The sequence below is a fragment of the Lissotriton vulgaris genome, chromosome 6 (genome assembly GCF_964263255.1).
Source record: "Lissotriton vulgaris chromosome 6, aLisVul1.2, whole genome shotgun sequence".
NCBI classification, from domain to species: Eukaryota; Metazoa; Chordata; class Amphibia; order Caudata; family Salamandridae; genus Lissotriton; species Lissotriton vulgaris.
In genome coordinates this window covers 1,455,441,129-1,455,455,708 of record NC_141694.1, presented here as the reverse complement: position 1 = coordinate 1,455,455,708, position 14,580 = coordinate 1,455,441,129, and positions in this window count along the sequence as shown.

Sequence of the window (14,580 nt, the reverse complement as noted above, 5' to 3'; positions counted from 1 at the left end):
ACCTTATTTATGCATACAACTAGGTTAAGTATATAAGTAATGTCTGACATGTGTGTGCCCTGTCCTTGATATACCCATGGCATCTGATCGGACACTAACACCCTCAATACTCATTTCTGTCCTTGATATACCCACGACATCTGATTGGGCACTAACACCCTCAATGCTTAATCAATTAATAATAACTTTATTCGGATTCATGTTTGAAGAAACCATAAAAGTACATACAGTAGAATTGCAACATTTTATACAATAAAAAGATGAACAAATTCATTAAAAAGCTATTAGGAAAACATTTTTCAGTTTTAAGAATAAAAATATAAAATATAAATATAAAACACCAGGATTTAATTATAAATTCTTTCTATGTCGAATACAGAATTTAAAAAATCTTGCAACATTTAGGGCTAAGTAAGCTGTATCAAGGAGTTGGAGGGCCTATAAGGCCGGGCGGCATTGACGTAACCCCCATTTTTTAGAAGAGGAATTATATAAATCTTTCTAGGCTCTGTGTAAAATTTACAAAAAAGAACCATATGAATGGTAGATTGAGAAGAGACGCCGTCATAAGGACATGGGACAGGAAATAGTGACCAATCATTTACATTTGGAAATGTCACTTGCCGATAAATAGTATTTTGCCTGAATCTGGTTAACAAGAATTTGTCGTAGGTGGTTAGATTCCAAGTCAAATAAGGCTCTATCAGTATGGTGGATTGAATCATAAGAGCGTGCTGAACTGAAGATTTACTATATTCTGTTGTCAGGCGGATTTCCGCTAGATGGGCTAAGCACGCATTTTTCAAAGTTTTCCTAGGAAGTGTAAGCATTTGTAAAGGGTTATGATATAATTTTTCTAGGTCCATGTCATAGAGGGACCGCTTTATATATTTCAACCAGCCGATCTTACTATGAATTTCTAGTGCCAGACAGTCCTTCACAATGCTTTGAGTGAATACAAGTTAATCTGAGGTCCATAAATGGTGCCATAGGAGTATGGGCTCAGCCCTTATAATATCAGTAATGTAAGACAAGCCCAGCTCTAAGTGGGTTCCATATGTAGAAGAGCCCTGGGGAACAGCTAATAAAAACCTTAGAAAACTGTTTTCTATTTTTTGAAGGGATTCTACCTGGGCATAGCCCCATACTCCTGCACCGTTTGTACTGGTGGTAATGCATTTGGCCTTATAAATATGTATCAACTCTTCAGGTGGTCTCTTTCCCAGCCTCTGTGTAAACTTTACCAAAGCCATAGTTGACTTTAAAAACTGCAGTTTTCTTGCCTCAACAGCCTTTTTCCATGTACCCTTCTCGTCTATTACCACTCCGAGATAAGGATATGTCGGGGAATTATCTATGTTCTTATTATCAAGTCGGATAACCAGACCTTTTCTGCTTGTTCGGCCGCATTTCATTATAAAAGTTTTCTTTGCATTAATTTTTAAGTCTAAACCTAACGTAAATGAGTTATAACGGGCCCTCAATACTCATTCCACCCATCCGAACACAGCACACAACAACCAGGCCATACACCGACTTGGACCCCACAATAAACCTCCTTCAAGTTACCACACCGATCCCTATAGGATATCCCCATGCAACCAGAGAACGTGTTCACACATACAGACCCTGCCTGCAGATCGCCCTCCATAAAAGAACATACACCTACACATACTACTAGCCTTCCAAGCTCCATTTGGTTTGCTCAATTCAATGACTTAGCCTCAGGCCTAGCCCATCTCAAGGCCGAGATGCATAACCTATCAACTATCACCAATGAATTTCTAAACGTGCACAGAGCCATCAATGCCACCATTAAGTGAATCAGTCTCCAAACTAGTAGATACTTCCCCAAGAATTCACAGCACAAGAAAACTAGTCAGAGTAACCAAATCAGTCCACAAATTAGTAGATACATCCCCAAGATATTACAACCTGACAATAATATTCAGACTAACTTACCTTCCCCCTCTTGGCCTAGGAGGGCAAACGTTAAACTATCCGACAAAGACATAGACAACCTCCTCATAGCTTATGCCTTAGCAAAAGATAACAGTATTTCACAATGTGGCACTATCCAATCCATTCAAACCAACTGCTTCAGAGAACCTACCCACAACAACAGATCCGTAAATAGAGATAATCTCACAAATATCAACATAGAGCAGACTACCCTAAACCATTCTATTAACAAGATGAAGTGTGCACTCATTAATTGCAGATCAGCTAGCAAACATGCACCTGACATATTCAACCTCATCCTAGAGAATGAATTAGACATTATCGTCCTCTCCCATCCTTGATCTATTGGTTCCTCCTAGTAACGGCCTAATCCGCCTAGACAGAAACGTGGCACTTGGAGGTGGGTTAGCCTGCATTTATCATAACACAATCACAGTCAAGCAAGCAAACTCTATCCCTCTATCCTCCTGCGAATATCTCTGTGTCAATATCTCCCATGATAAGCTCCTCACCAGCAAGCTTCACTTATTCTACCACCCCCGAGGGATAATCTGACTTTCATCAACAAGTTAATGGGAGTCATTTCATCCAACGTCAACTCACAAGTACCACAAATTTTCCTGGGTGACTTTAGTCTCCACTGGAACAATGCAAATGATCATGGTGTAGGATGTCTTAAAGCGTTTCTGGCAGACAAGGATTTATCCCAATTCTGTGACAGTCCAACTCACAACAAGGGAGACACTCTGGACCCAATCATAGCAAAAATGAGCATCATCTCATTAGAATCCATCACTCCTTGCGACTGGACTGACCATCACAGCATCTTCCTTTCCATCAATATAGAGGTAATTCCGAAAAGGAGTCAACCATCAAAAACAAAACAATGGAAAAGGAACTTACAGAATATCAACCCCATCACCCTGGTAAACCGATGCAACTCTGCCCTGACCCCCACAACTGACATGGAGGATGTCCATGACCTCACAGCCTTTTACAATTCCACGATGCTTGAAATCTTGGACTCTACAGCACCCCTCCAAGTCAAAAATGCTTCCTCCAAAATTTCTAAACCTTGGTTCAATGACTCGAAGCGACGCAAGCTAAGAGCTGCTGAACGATTATGGAAATCAGCACCCACTGACGTTCACCTACATCCCCTTAGAACGTTAAGGAACTCATACAACAGGAAGATTCTAAAGCCCAAGGCAGACTTTTTCAGAACCCAGCTGAACCAAGCAATCAACCATCCCAAAAAACTTTTCGAAATCGTCAAGCAGCAAGCTCGAAACATGGCTAACTCTACGGATCTAAACGACCTGGCTACACCTTCCTGCGATGAACTTGCCAACTTCTTCTGTGAAAAGACAAAGGCCCTCGAGCTCGACATCCAATCTAAGAAGGCCCTCCAACAACCTGTGGACCTGGATGCTAACGATTACTCACAACTCAAGATCCTATTCAGTTCTCCAGGGGAAGTAAAAAAAAACAATGCCTCCTGGAACACATTTGTGCCAATCTCTGAAGAAAAAATCTATAACACTCTTCTAACAATCAATCCCTCCAATCACTTCTCTGACCCCTTCCTCCTGCCCTATTCAAAATAATAAAAACATCCATCCTACCATTATGGGCAAAAATTGTAAACACCTCTCTGAGACAAGGCTTCATACCAGACTGTCTTAAAAAGGGCAGGTTACACCTATATTAAAGAAATCTGACGCGATCCCATCAGATCTCAACAATTACCGCCCTGTATCCAACATACCCACTTTGTTGAAACTGCTGGAGAAATGTGTACAAATACAATTATGCAATCATATTGAGAATTACCACCTCCTAGACAATCATTAATCTGGTTTCCGTCAAGGTCACAGCACAGAATCTGCACTCACCCACATATTCGATGGCATACTAAAAGTTCTTGCCTGCAACGAACCATGCCTAATGATACTTCTTGACCTATCCTCCGCCTTCGACATAGTTAAACATGACAATCTACTGACCCTATTGGAAGGAAGGATGGGCCTCACGGGCACAGTGTTACAATGGTTCTACTTCTTCCTTAATAACAGAACACAAAGAATCAAGATGAAGAATTCAGTCTCTCAGCCCTCCATGGTCAACATAGGCGTTCCCCAAGGCTCAGCCCTATCACCTATTCTTTTCAACCTATTAATGGAACCCCTGGTGAACGCATTGAAATCTATGAATATCCTATATCACCTGTATGCGGACAACACCCAAGTGTATTTGAAAATCTACACTCCAGAAGACTTCATTTTCCTCAACGCTATTCTACCGAACACACAAAGTTGGCTGACTAACAACCATCTCTTGTTTAATACAAAAGAAAAAAAACGAATTCCTTCTCATCTCCCCACCCAATCACACACCAAAGATAGAGAAATGGTTGAAACACCTAACCTCCATTGACTCTGCTCCCCTCATCATTGTCTCTGCGAAATCCCTGGGAATCACCATAGACAAATACTTTAGTATGCAGTCGCACATCACTAATGCCACCAAGGGAGCCAATCACCAGATGAGTTTACTAAGGAAACTTAAACCCTTCCTCCCTCAGACCGACCTAAAAATGGCAGTGCAAGCCTTAGTGCTACCAAGATTAGACATTCGAAGCACCACTCTTTGCGGTCTCTCCAAATACAAGCTGGCTCCACTGAGGGCTTCATGTAACGCTGCAGCAAGATTAGTATCAGGATCTAAAAGAAATAGCCACATTCCTCCGACCTTGAAAGTGCTGAAATGGCTGCCCTATGAGGCAAGAATACAACTATTGGTTGCCTGTATGACTCATAAAGCACTACATAACAACACACCCAGTTACCTAGCTCTAAAGCTAGAACGATCCGGAGGATGCAGACAACTACGAAGTGCGAGTTCTTTACTTCTGAAACCACAATCCTTTCATTAAAAAAACTGTTTACAGAGCTTATTCCGGGATAGCTCTAAAGATTTGTAACTCCTTATGTTCAGTGGTATGGGGAAACTCTTCCTTTATCACCTTCAAAAAAGAGGTAAAAATACTCCTAATGAACAAATTCACGTCCTAAGGCTTGATTCTATGCTGACATCGAGTCACTGATACGATCCTCATATCACTGGCTACCTCTTGTGGATTGAAAGAGAACATTATATGGTTGTTTATTTCCACAATTCTGACCTAAGGCTCAATAACTGTATATAATGTAATTGTTAGACCTGGCAACTTGGCGTGAGTTTCCCTTCCACTTTTTGCTGATGTGCCTCAGATGTTTTTGCTGGTGTTCGATGCTCAGGGCACTGCTCCACGGCCAATCCGTCCCGCAGTGCAAGTGCTCCCAATATAAAGTGTATCCGTAATTGATTTCCATGATTGGCTTATTTGGTTTACTGTCAGTCCCCAGTAACGTGCACAAGGAATGCCGGGGCTTGTAGATACAAATGCCGCTAGTGGGCCTGCAGCGCTGGTTGCGCCACCCACCGAAGCGGCTTCGTAAAAGATGTCTCGGGTCCGCCATCGCAGACCCTGCGTACAGTCTGGTACTGTCACGCTGACTGCGCAAGTGCACACACTTGCCAGTCCCTAAACCTTCCCTAACCTTCATATCAGTCACCCCTATGGTCGGCCTACGGGCCGGGTGCATTGTAAGCGTAAGGTAGGACAAGCCCTGATGTGTGTGGCATGTCCTAGTAGTGAATTCCCGCCCTTTTTCGTTCTTCACTATTGAAGCCTGTTCTCTTAGGCCAAGGCGAGCAGCTGGAACTATTACACGCTATAGTCCCGGCCGGCTCAGGGAACACAGTGGCATGTCGAGTTTGGTATGCCTGAACTCAGAATAATAAAATACTTCCTTTAGCAAGGTTTATTTTAATATCCTGTGTTTGCAAATGCTACTTTTAGAAAGTTAGCATTTGCTCGCCTGACTACTTCAGCCAACCTCTGCCAGGATGTGTATCTGTTGTCTGGGTTTGTGTGAGTGATAGGGCTGGGGAATTCCCGGGGACAGTCGGGGTTACCAGATGGTGAATGGGGCACTTACACCAGGATGGGTGGGCGGAGTAGTCCTTGACTCTGAATAGGGTTGCGCTCCACCACCACAATGCTGGCTCCACCTCCTGCGGAGCGTCTGATGTCCCTGCCCTGCACCCTGAAAGAAGACGGCAGCTTCCTGTCAACAGAGTACTCCAAAACCGGGTTGAACCAGGCTCAGGCCCCCTGGCCTGCCGAGACAAAAGAAACCAAGTATAAAGGTAGGAGCCCTGCCCCTAAGAGATTAGATCCAGTTTTGACCACGACGAACCTCTGCCTGACTAGAAGGAACAAGAGAAGCTGAGGAAAGGAAACCTGCAGTGGTGCTTTGCTGAGGACGGAGAGGAAAAGACCAGAGAGGACTTTAAAGACTTGTGCCTGAAACAATCCCCAAGGGCTTGATCACGAGCTTGCCCCCTGAACGGAACCCCAGGACCATTGGGCTCTATTCTGCCTGTGCCCGTTTGCTGTTGGGCCTTTAGTTCTTATTCCCTCGCCGGAGGTGTGACTCGTGTGCCTTCGCCCTCTAAGGTCGTGACAGCTCAGAGCCGGGTGGCCCCGCCGCAGAGAGCCATGTTCAAGCTTGAGTCGCTCTCCGCTTCAGAGCCGGGCCGCCCGCTCTCCTGTCACCTCGCCTGCTACGGAGCACGCTGTGCACCTCTCATGTTCTCCTGCCGGAATCTGCACGGAGCGCATCTGATAGCCTCGGACGGTCCGGATGTCGTAATGTACCCAACTGTCTTGCTTTGCTCTCCTGCATACCAAGGCTGTGCCGCACCTCAAGAAAGGCCGTCCGTACTGTGGTACCGAAGGCCCGGTACTGCACCCATCTGCCCGAGAACGCGACGCCCCACACAGATCCACAGGTACGACCTGGTGTGCTAAGAAGTAGTACGCCCCGCAGGCCTGAACGGCGCCTCGCCCCGTGAGCTGCATCAGACCCCGGATCGCCACAACGCTCCACACCGTCCTGCTCACCCACCTCGCACCTCGAGGGGGCTCTGAGCCGGACAGATCCTTTGGAGAACCGTTGGCCTCGTCCCGGGTCTGCCCTCACCAGTAGCCGTGCCTGAAACGCCTCGGACACTCATCGCAAGGAACACTTGAACTCTATCCCGAGTTTGCATTGGATCCAGGGTCCGCAACGTTTGTTTTCCCTGTCATCGTACCTGGCTAACCAAAAACACTTAAGAACAATCGCCTATTTAAATCTGGTGGCCTTCCATCGCTAAACGTTATATGGTCTTGTGATAATTCTGCATATGAATTCTTTTTACATAAAGTCTACGTATTTTCGATACAATCCTACGACTGGTGTCCGTCTGTGGTGGGTCAGTAGGTTTCCTGTATACCCCCGATTATAACAGTAATGTTCTGTTGTCCTCTGGGATCATCATGTGTTGTCCACTGGTCACCTATGTTATCTTATACTATTTACCTCTTTTGTAAGTAATGACGAATAGCAAATACGTGCATACTACCTCATTTCTTATGTCTTTATACCTATATAGTGTAAAGCGCTCTGATACCCTGTTGGTCACGTTCACGCTATCTAAAACCTTATAAATAAATAAATAAATAATATCTCATTTAATGACATAACATAGTGGTGATTGGGAAGTAGAAATATCTTCTTGGAGTACATGGTATCATCATATTTGTAGAGTGTGCGGTAAGTGGGTAAAGTGGGACCAGAATAGTTGTGTTATTTATTTAAAACACTTCATTTGGACATATTATTAGTATTTTACTTATAGAGTGTTAGGACCATGTTTGTCTAACCATATACATTTATTTTAAAAAATGTGTATTCACTTACTAACTTGATATTTCGGGAGGTATTAAAATTGTATTGGGAGAATATTTAATATAAGTAGTGTGAGGCATGTGGTCAGACAGGGAGACAAGTTAAAATGATGTTAGTTATGGTTCGGTGCACATAAACTGTAATTTAGTGCCACTGGTAGTTAACATAGTGCATTTAAATAGTTCAAAAAGTCGTACTTGCCTATTATCTTGTTGTACATTGTCCTGTTGTTAATTCACCACTGCCAGATAGAGTCCTAGTAATTGGAGTAACCGGAATATGTAGATAAGAGTAGGACTTGTTGTTGTTGTGGACAGAGTTTGGCTGCTTATCCTCTTTTTCCTCCAACATGGATGTAGAGGATGAACCACCAGTCTCTGTTGATAAAAATTATACTCTAAATATTGTTGTGACTTTCCATTGCTTCCTTCCAATTATTTTGGGTATACTGCAATTGATGGAGTATGGACAATATGGCGGAGAGCGATGGATGGTTGACATACTTTTATCCATGAAGCCACCATACTCATAATATGTAGGACATGGCAGCAGCTAGGTAAACAGAAAGCTTTTGATGGCTTCTCCACATCCACCAAACTAATCAGGCCATTTACCTTTTGTAAGTATCTATAATAGTCTCGATTGGTCAACAATATATTTCTGTCATGCTGTCACTGTCTGAAGTTTCAACTTGTTCCATCTATTCTGAATGCTTGATTCTAATAACAGTGGCCATCTGGTCTGCTGACATTGTCTGAGGGCTTCACTAGGTGGCTTTTTCACCTTCATATACTGTCTAGACCCTCATTTGTAACAACATACATTTCATATGGCCCTTTATCTATATGGGCCAGATGTATCAAGATTCCGTTTTGCGAATCCTAAATAGCGATTTTTTGCTAATCGCTAATTAGAATTTGCAAAACTGTATGTATGTACAAAATCGCTATTTATTAGCGATTCCTTATTATTCTTTATTTGTGAATGCGCAATTTGCGAATTCGCAAATAAAGAATAATATCCAATGCATTCCTATGGGCTAGGAGGCCCATAGGAATGATAGTGCAATAATTCTCAAATTGCGAATTCGCAATTTGCTAATCGCAATTTGAGAATTATTTCAAGGGTACAGGGGTGTCTCAAAGACACCCTGCTGCACCCCTGAAATCTGCATGTGTGTGCATGTGGCACACATACATGCCCCATGGGCATGTATGTGTGTCACATACCACCCTCACAAATGCCAAATAGGGCATTTTTAAAAGAAATCGCAAATTACCACCAACTACAAGTTGGTGGTAATTTGCGATTCCTAAACACAAAATAGCAATTTCAAAATGTTTCTTACATATCATTTAAGAAATCGCAAAATTTGCGATTCCTTAAATGCTATGGCAAAATAAGGAATCGCAAATTATTGCGATTCCTTAAATTGCGATTTTTTCATACATACTAGAAAAAGCAAAAAGGCCGTTTGCGAGTCGCAAAGGCCGAAATTCTGCAAATTTCGGCCTTTGCGAGTCGCAAAAGCCTTGATACATCAGGCCCTAAATCTTTTTAGTTTTTGCTTTTGAATATAGGAGTCAGATATTTTTGCTTTACCAAATTTGAGACTTAAACATACTTTGAAATCTGCAGACTAAGGTGTCTACAGGATTACATTCTCAGTTTGTGAACCTTTTCCTAGTTCCCTTCTCAATTACATGTCACTGAACATAATTACCTGTTTCAGTTTTGTGCGATCCAAGTACCCTACTTTCTGGTTGTGGTAACAGAATGGGAACTTTCATGCCCTACTCATTCTATATCACCAAAGTCCCGCCCTCTTACTGTGTTGAAGCAATCAGTGCAACTGAAAATCATGGACCCGGATTTGCTCATTTTTCCCACACAGCAATGTAGCAGGGCAACTTGCTGCGCTGTATGAAAAGGGATGAACAGAAATGCACTGTATCTACTGGCGCACTTCAGGCAGCCTGCTGCCAATGCAGGCTCCCCTCTGCTATAGTGACAGGGTGCCTTTGTTAAGGCATGATTGTTTTTGTGCAGGAAGGTAGACCTTCCTGCACAAAAAGAATCCTTAGAGCCATATTGCAGTTTCTAGAGTAAGTTACGAGGATAAATTCAGATATTTCTCCTTGTTACTCCTGTTTTGGATAGGCGCAGCATATTGCCCAAACCCAGGGCCTTATTTATGAGGCCTTTGCAACAGTTTTGCGCTTCCGTTGCATCACTTTTTGTGACGCATCGGCGGCGTAAAACATAACCCCTGTTGCACCCTATTTATACTAAGTGACACATCTAACCAGATACGTCACTTTGTAAACCCCTGCGCTACATAATACCTGCGTCAGGTATAATGTATGTAAGGTGGGCATTCCCACATAAGTAAGCTTCGTAGAAGTGACGCAGTGAAATCTACCAGGTTTCACTGCGTCACTGCTAGGGTGCAAATGCGTCAATATATTACGCCTGCCTCACAGCAGGCGAAGACTGACGCAAGCCCATTCCCATGGGGCTTGCCCCATGTGAAAGGACACATTGCAGGAGTTGCATCACTTTTGTGACACACTCCAGCAATGCGTCACTTTTGCGCTTACAGATACGTCAGAAATACTGATGTATCAGTAACTCCTTGCGGCATGCTGCATCATACAGTAAATATGACGTATCAATCATGTCGCAAGGAGGGCGCATAAATGAGGCCCCCAGTTTTTTAAGCCTTTAGTAAATCTAGGTTTGCATCAAAATACATGCGTGGTTGTATGGGACTCTCTTGTTCCGCCCTTGTAACGCCAGCCCAACGCAGTGTGATGCAATGCAGCATAATGAGCTGTGTTGCATTTCTATTTATTACAAAGCAACGCAAGGCAACTCAAAGTGGTGAATGCGTGGCTTTGTAAACCTTGTAAATATTGCTCCACCCAAAAAGTGGTGCAGCCACGACGGGAAATGTTAGTAAATCTGGACCTATGTAAGAGAAAAAGAGAAGGTGGCAGAAAGAGAGCAAGATCGCGAGAGAAAAAAGTGAGATAGTAGAATATAAAGAGAGAGAGAAGTGGGAGAAAGAAATTGCTCACACCATGGGGCATATTATCAAGGGGGTTTATCTCCGCTTTTTTGGCTTTAAAAGCCAAGAAAGCGGAGATAAAATGATCTCCCTATTACCTAGCTGTCGCTAACACCAGTTAGCGACAGCTAGTAGGAGATAGCGACCATCTTGGGCCCCACTTTGCATGTCAGTGATATTTATCACTAATGACATGCAAAGTGGGCGTGCCAAGATGTTAGCGACTGAAAACAGTTGCTAACATCGCTATCTCCTATTACCAACTTTTGGAGATATTCGCGCTAAGCACGAATATCTCCAAAAGCTAACACCTGCCCTGAGCAGTTCTTAGCCATGGTATCCAATGGGAGGTGGATAACATGGCTAAGAGCATTAGCTCGGTAATGCATGAATATCGCTGACTTTTCAGCGATATTCATGCATTGCGGCGATTTTTATCGCATTTGCGATAAACCTTGGTAATACCAAGGTTTATTTGCGGTAAAAATCGCCGCAGCTCTGCGGTAAATTTTTGTCTCTAACCAAGCAATAGCGATAATTATCGCTATTGCTTGGTAATATGCCCCATTTTTGTCATCTCCGATTAATCCAGTCTTTCTTTTGAACTGAGTGCATTTTATTTACTTTTGCTGAAGCAATTTGTTTTTAACATTTCACAAAATCGCGATTCGGAAACGTGCATCTGTTAAGGCCCTGCAGTTTGGCTTTCCTTCCTGTGCATGCTGGACTTGTTCAATGTGTTTTTATTATGGCCCTAGGTGGAAAGAAGGGAGTTGTTGGGAGGGTTTCAATCAAAACACTGTCACGTATTTGTCAAAACAAGGACACACAACCTGACTTGAGAAAAAATCGAGGACTTCCAGTGACCTCCTTTGAATAATGAACACTGCATGAAGTCATACAGTGCTGACAGGGCACTGCTGTGAGAATACGTTCATCACTGTGGTCGTATTATTCTTTCAAGCCACTGCTGGGAAAAAGCCCACACTGCTCGAGTTCAGTAGCCCTGACGGGGCACTGCAGGGGAAAGATAACTGGGAGGTTATCCATTGAACTAACATGTCACTCGTGTAAGAGGGATCTCAAGCTTCTAGTCTGAGGGGTTGGTGGAAATTGTTCTCTTCACAATGCTCGCTCCTGGCAGGGCGGACACACACACCCACAGACACACACACACATGTATATAAAATGCATACTTAATTCTATTAACTGTAGCAACACATAGACCAATGTTCCATGATCTTTTTTCCACACTTCCTTCTCACATTTCACACATACACTATTCAGAATAACATCATTCAAATAAACTTAATTTACACAAAAAACACACACACAATGTCACAGAATCATATGCATGATTCACCCTCAAATATCCACCCAGACACTACATGCACTCAATTGAAGTAACCGCAGCTACAACCATTCACAATTATTTTGTGAACAAAATCAGACCGGCACGTGAGGGGATTTGCAATCAAAAAGGAGGCCTCCTTAATCCCTCCCATGCGTGCATCTGACCTATCTCTGAATTTGGTATTGGCTAAATCAACATCATCTGGGATAAAGCTTATAATTAGTACTATAAATCCCACTTAGCGTACAGGTGGCACTGTCCATCCTCGTTGGTGAGCGAATTATCTCCTGTTCTAGTGTCTATCCGTGTTATGGTAATTAATAATTACATTCCAGAATGTCTAAAAAAGAAATCTAAGATGTCCTGATGTTAAAAAACATAGTTGGATCTGGAGGACCCAGTCAGTTATAGACTGATTGCCTTGAATTAATGAATGAATGACCAACTTATAAAACGCAAAAAAATGCCCAAAGGAGTTAAGGCGCATTTTACCTGGTAAAAATCATGTTGAAAATGGTGACTCATCATTTCTCTCAACATCACCAGCATTACATCTTTTTTGTGTGAGCTGCAGTCAAGCTTTGGACCTGGTATGAGCACGAAGATGGCTTTGCTGGAAGTAAGAGAAAAGCAATTTTTTGCGGCGGAGGAGGGTCTTGGGGCACTCTTAGTTCTCTTGTGTCTTGTTTATCCATTGGCTCAACAGGTTGCAGGAATCCCATCTTAAAGTGGTTTGAGGTTCATCTAGGTCTCCAGAAATGGGGAGTTTGCGGATGCCATGCAAAACTACTGTGGGGTTCGGCAGGGGTTATCTCCGTCGCCATTACTTTAAAAATCTATAGGAAGCTTTTGCAGGATTTTTGTGCCTCTTGTGGGATAGTAATTCACATTTGTGCTGATGATACCCAATTGGTGGTACCCCTGAGTTGAAATCATGAGACGTATGTGAATGTCTGACCAATGTGATTGTGGACATAGAAAAACTGATGAAGATCAGCTGGTTAGATTTCCACTACAGTAAAACTAACTTGTGTAGTAAGATTCTGGAGACCACATGTGAGCCACAGCAGGTTTAATGCAGGAAAGCAACAGTAGACATCCTCGATACAAGCTGGCCAGGCACAAACTGTCTCCACCTAGAACACTAGGAGGAGGCAGAGCCATCTAGATTCTGGAATGCATTACACAGGTAAGAATTACTGTAAGGCATAGAAATAAAGAAAGGATAAATATACAACACATCTCCTCTCGTTGAGAAGGAAAAGCAAACATGTCATGAAAAGGAAACTTAACGCATAAAACTAAGGAAAATTAACCAAAGAAATTAAACAATAACTAAGCATTGAAAGGGACACACGTCACCCCTCTAAAATAAAACTAATCACAACAGAAATCATTCAAGTATACAGGGGGTCTACGGCATCTTTGAGGCCTGGAAACAGGCAAAGAAGAGCTGGGACCAGGGAACACAGGATCCGGGGCATCCCCCCCACCGTCGCCCCTCCCCAAAGCATGCACGGGAACGGATGCAGCAGGAGCCTGAGAAGGAATAAACATGTACCCTGAAGGAGAAAGATCCTGGGCAGGAACAGAGGAAGAAGAGGACGAACAGGACACAGAACCAGGAACAGTATCAGCTTTCTGATAGAGAGCGACCCTCCTTAAATTCCATTTCTCCCCATTTGATAGAACCACATAGTGAGGATAGACCATCTTTACAAGGAAGGGACCACTGAATTTCGACAAACCACCAGAAACGCGACCAGACTTCACCTTCACCAGGTCACCCTTAGCGAGTTTACTTGAAACAACCTTAGGAAGCAGACCCACAGAACCCTTACCGGAAGAGTTAGGGACCCCTTTAGACGCCTTACCCACAGAGCACTTGTTGTAAGGATGAGAGGAAGAAGGAGGCAAGCAAGCACCCTTAGCCAAATCCGACTGACAGACCATATCCTTGAGCCAAGAAGGAATCAATTTGGTGCTAGGGACCCTACCCCTCATGAGTTCAAAGGGAGACTTGAGCTGAGTGCCATGAAGAGTAGTACAATAAGCATAGACCATTTCACGAACAAGGGAAGAGACAGAAGAGCTGTTGGAGAGAGCCATCTGAACAGTACCTTTCACCAATCTATTTAACCGCTCACAAAGACCATTCCCTTGGGGATTGTAAAGAGAAGTCCTATGATGAGAGACTCCACAATCAGCCAAAAAGGCTTGCATATCATGCGAAACCAACTGTGTGCCATTGTCAGTTATAATGACATTTGGAAAACCTTCCAGAAAGAAAACAGATTTTAAGTGTTTGATGGTAGTTTCCGTGGTGATATCCTTTAGAAACTCCACCGACAACC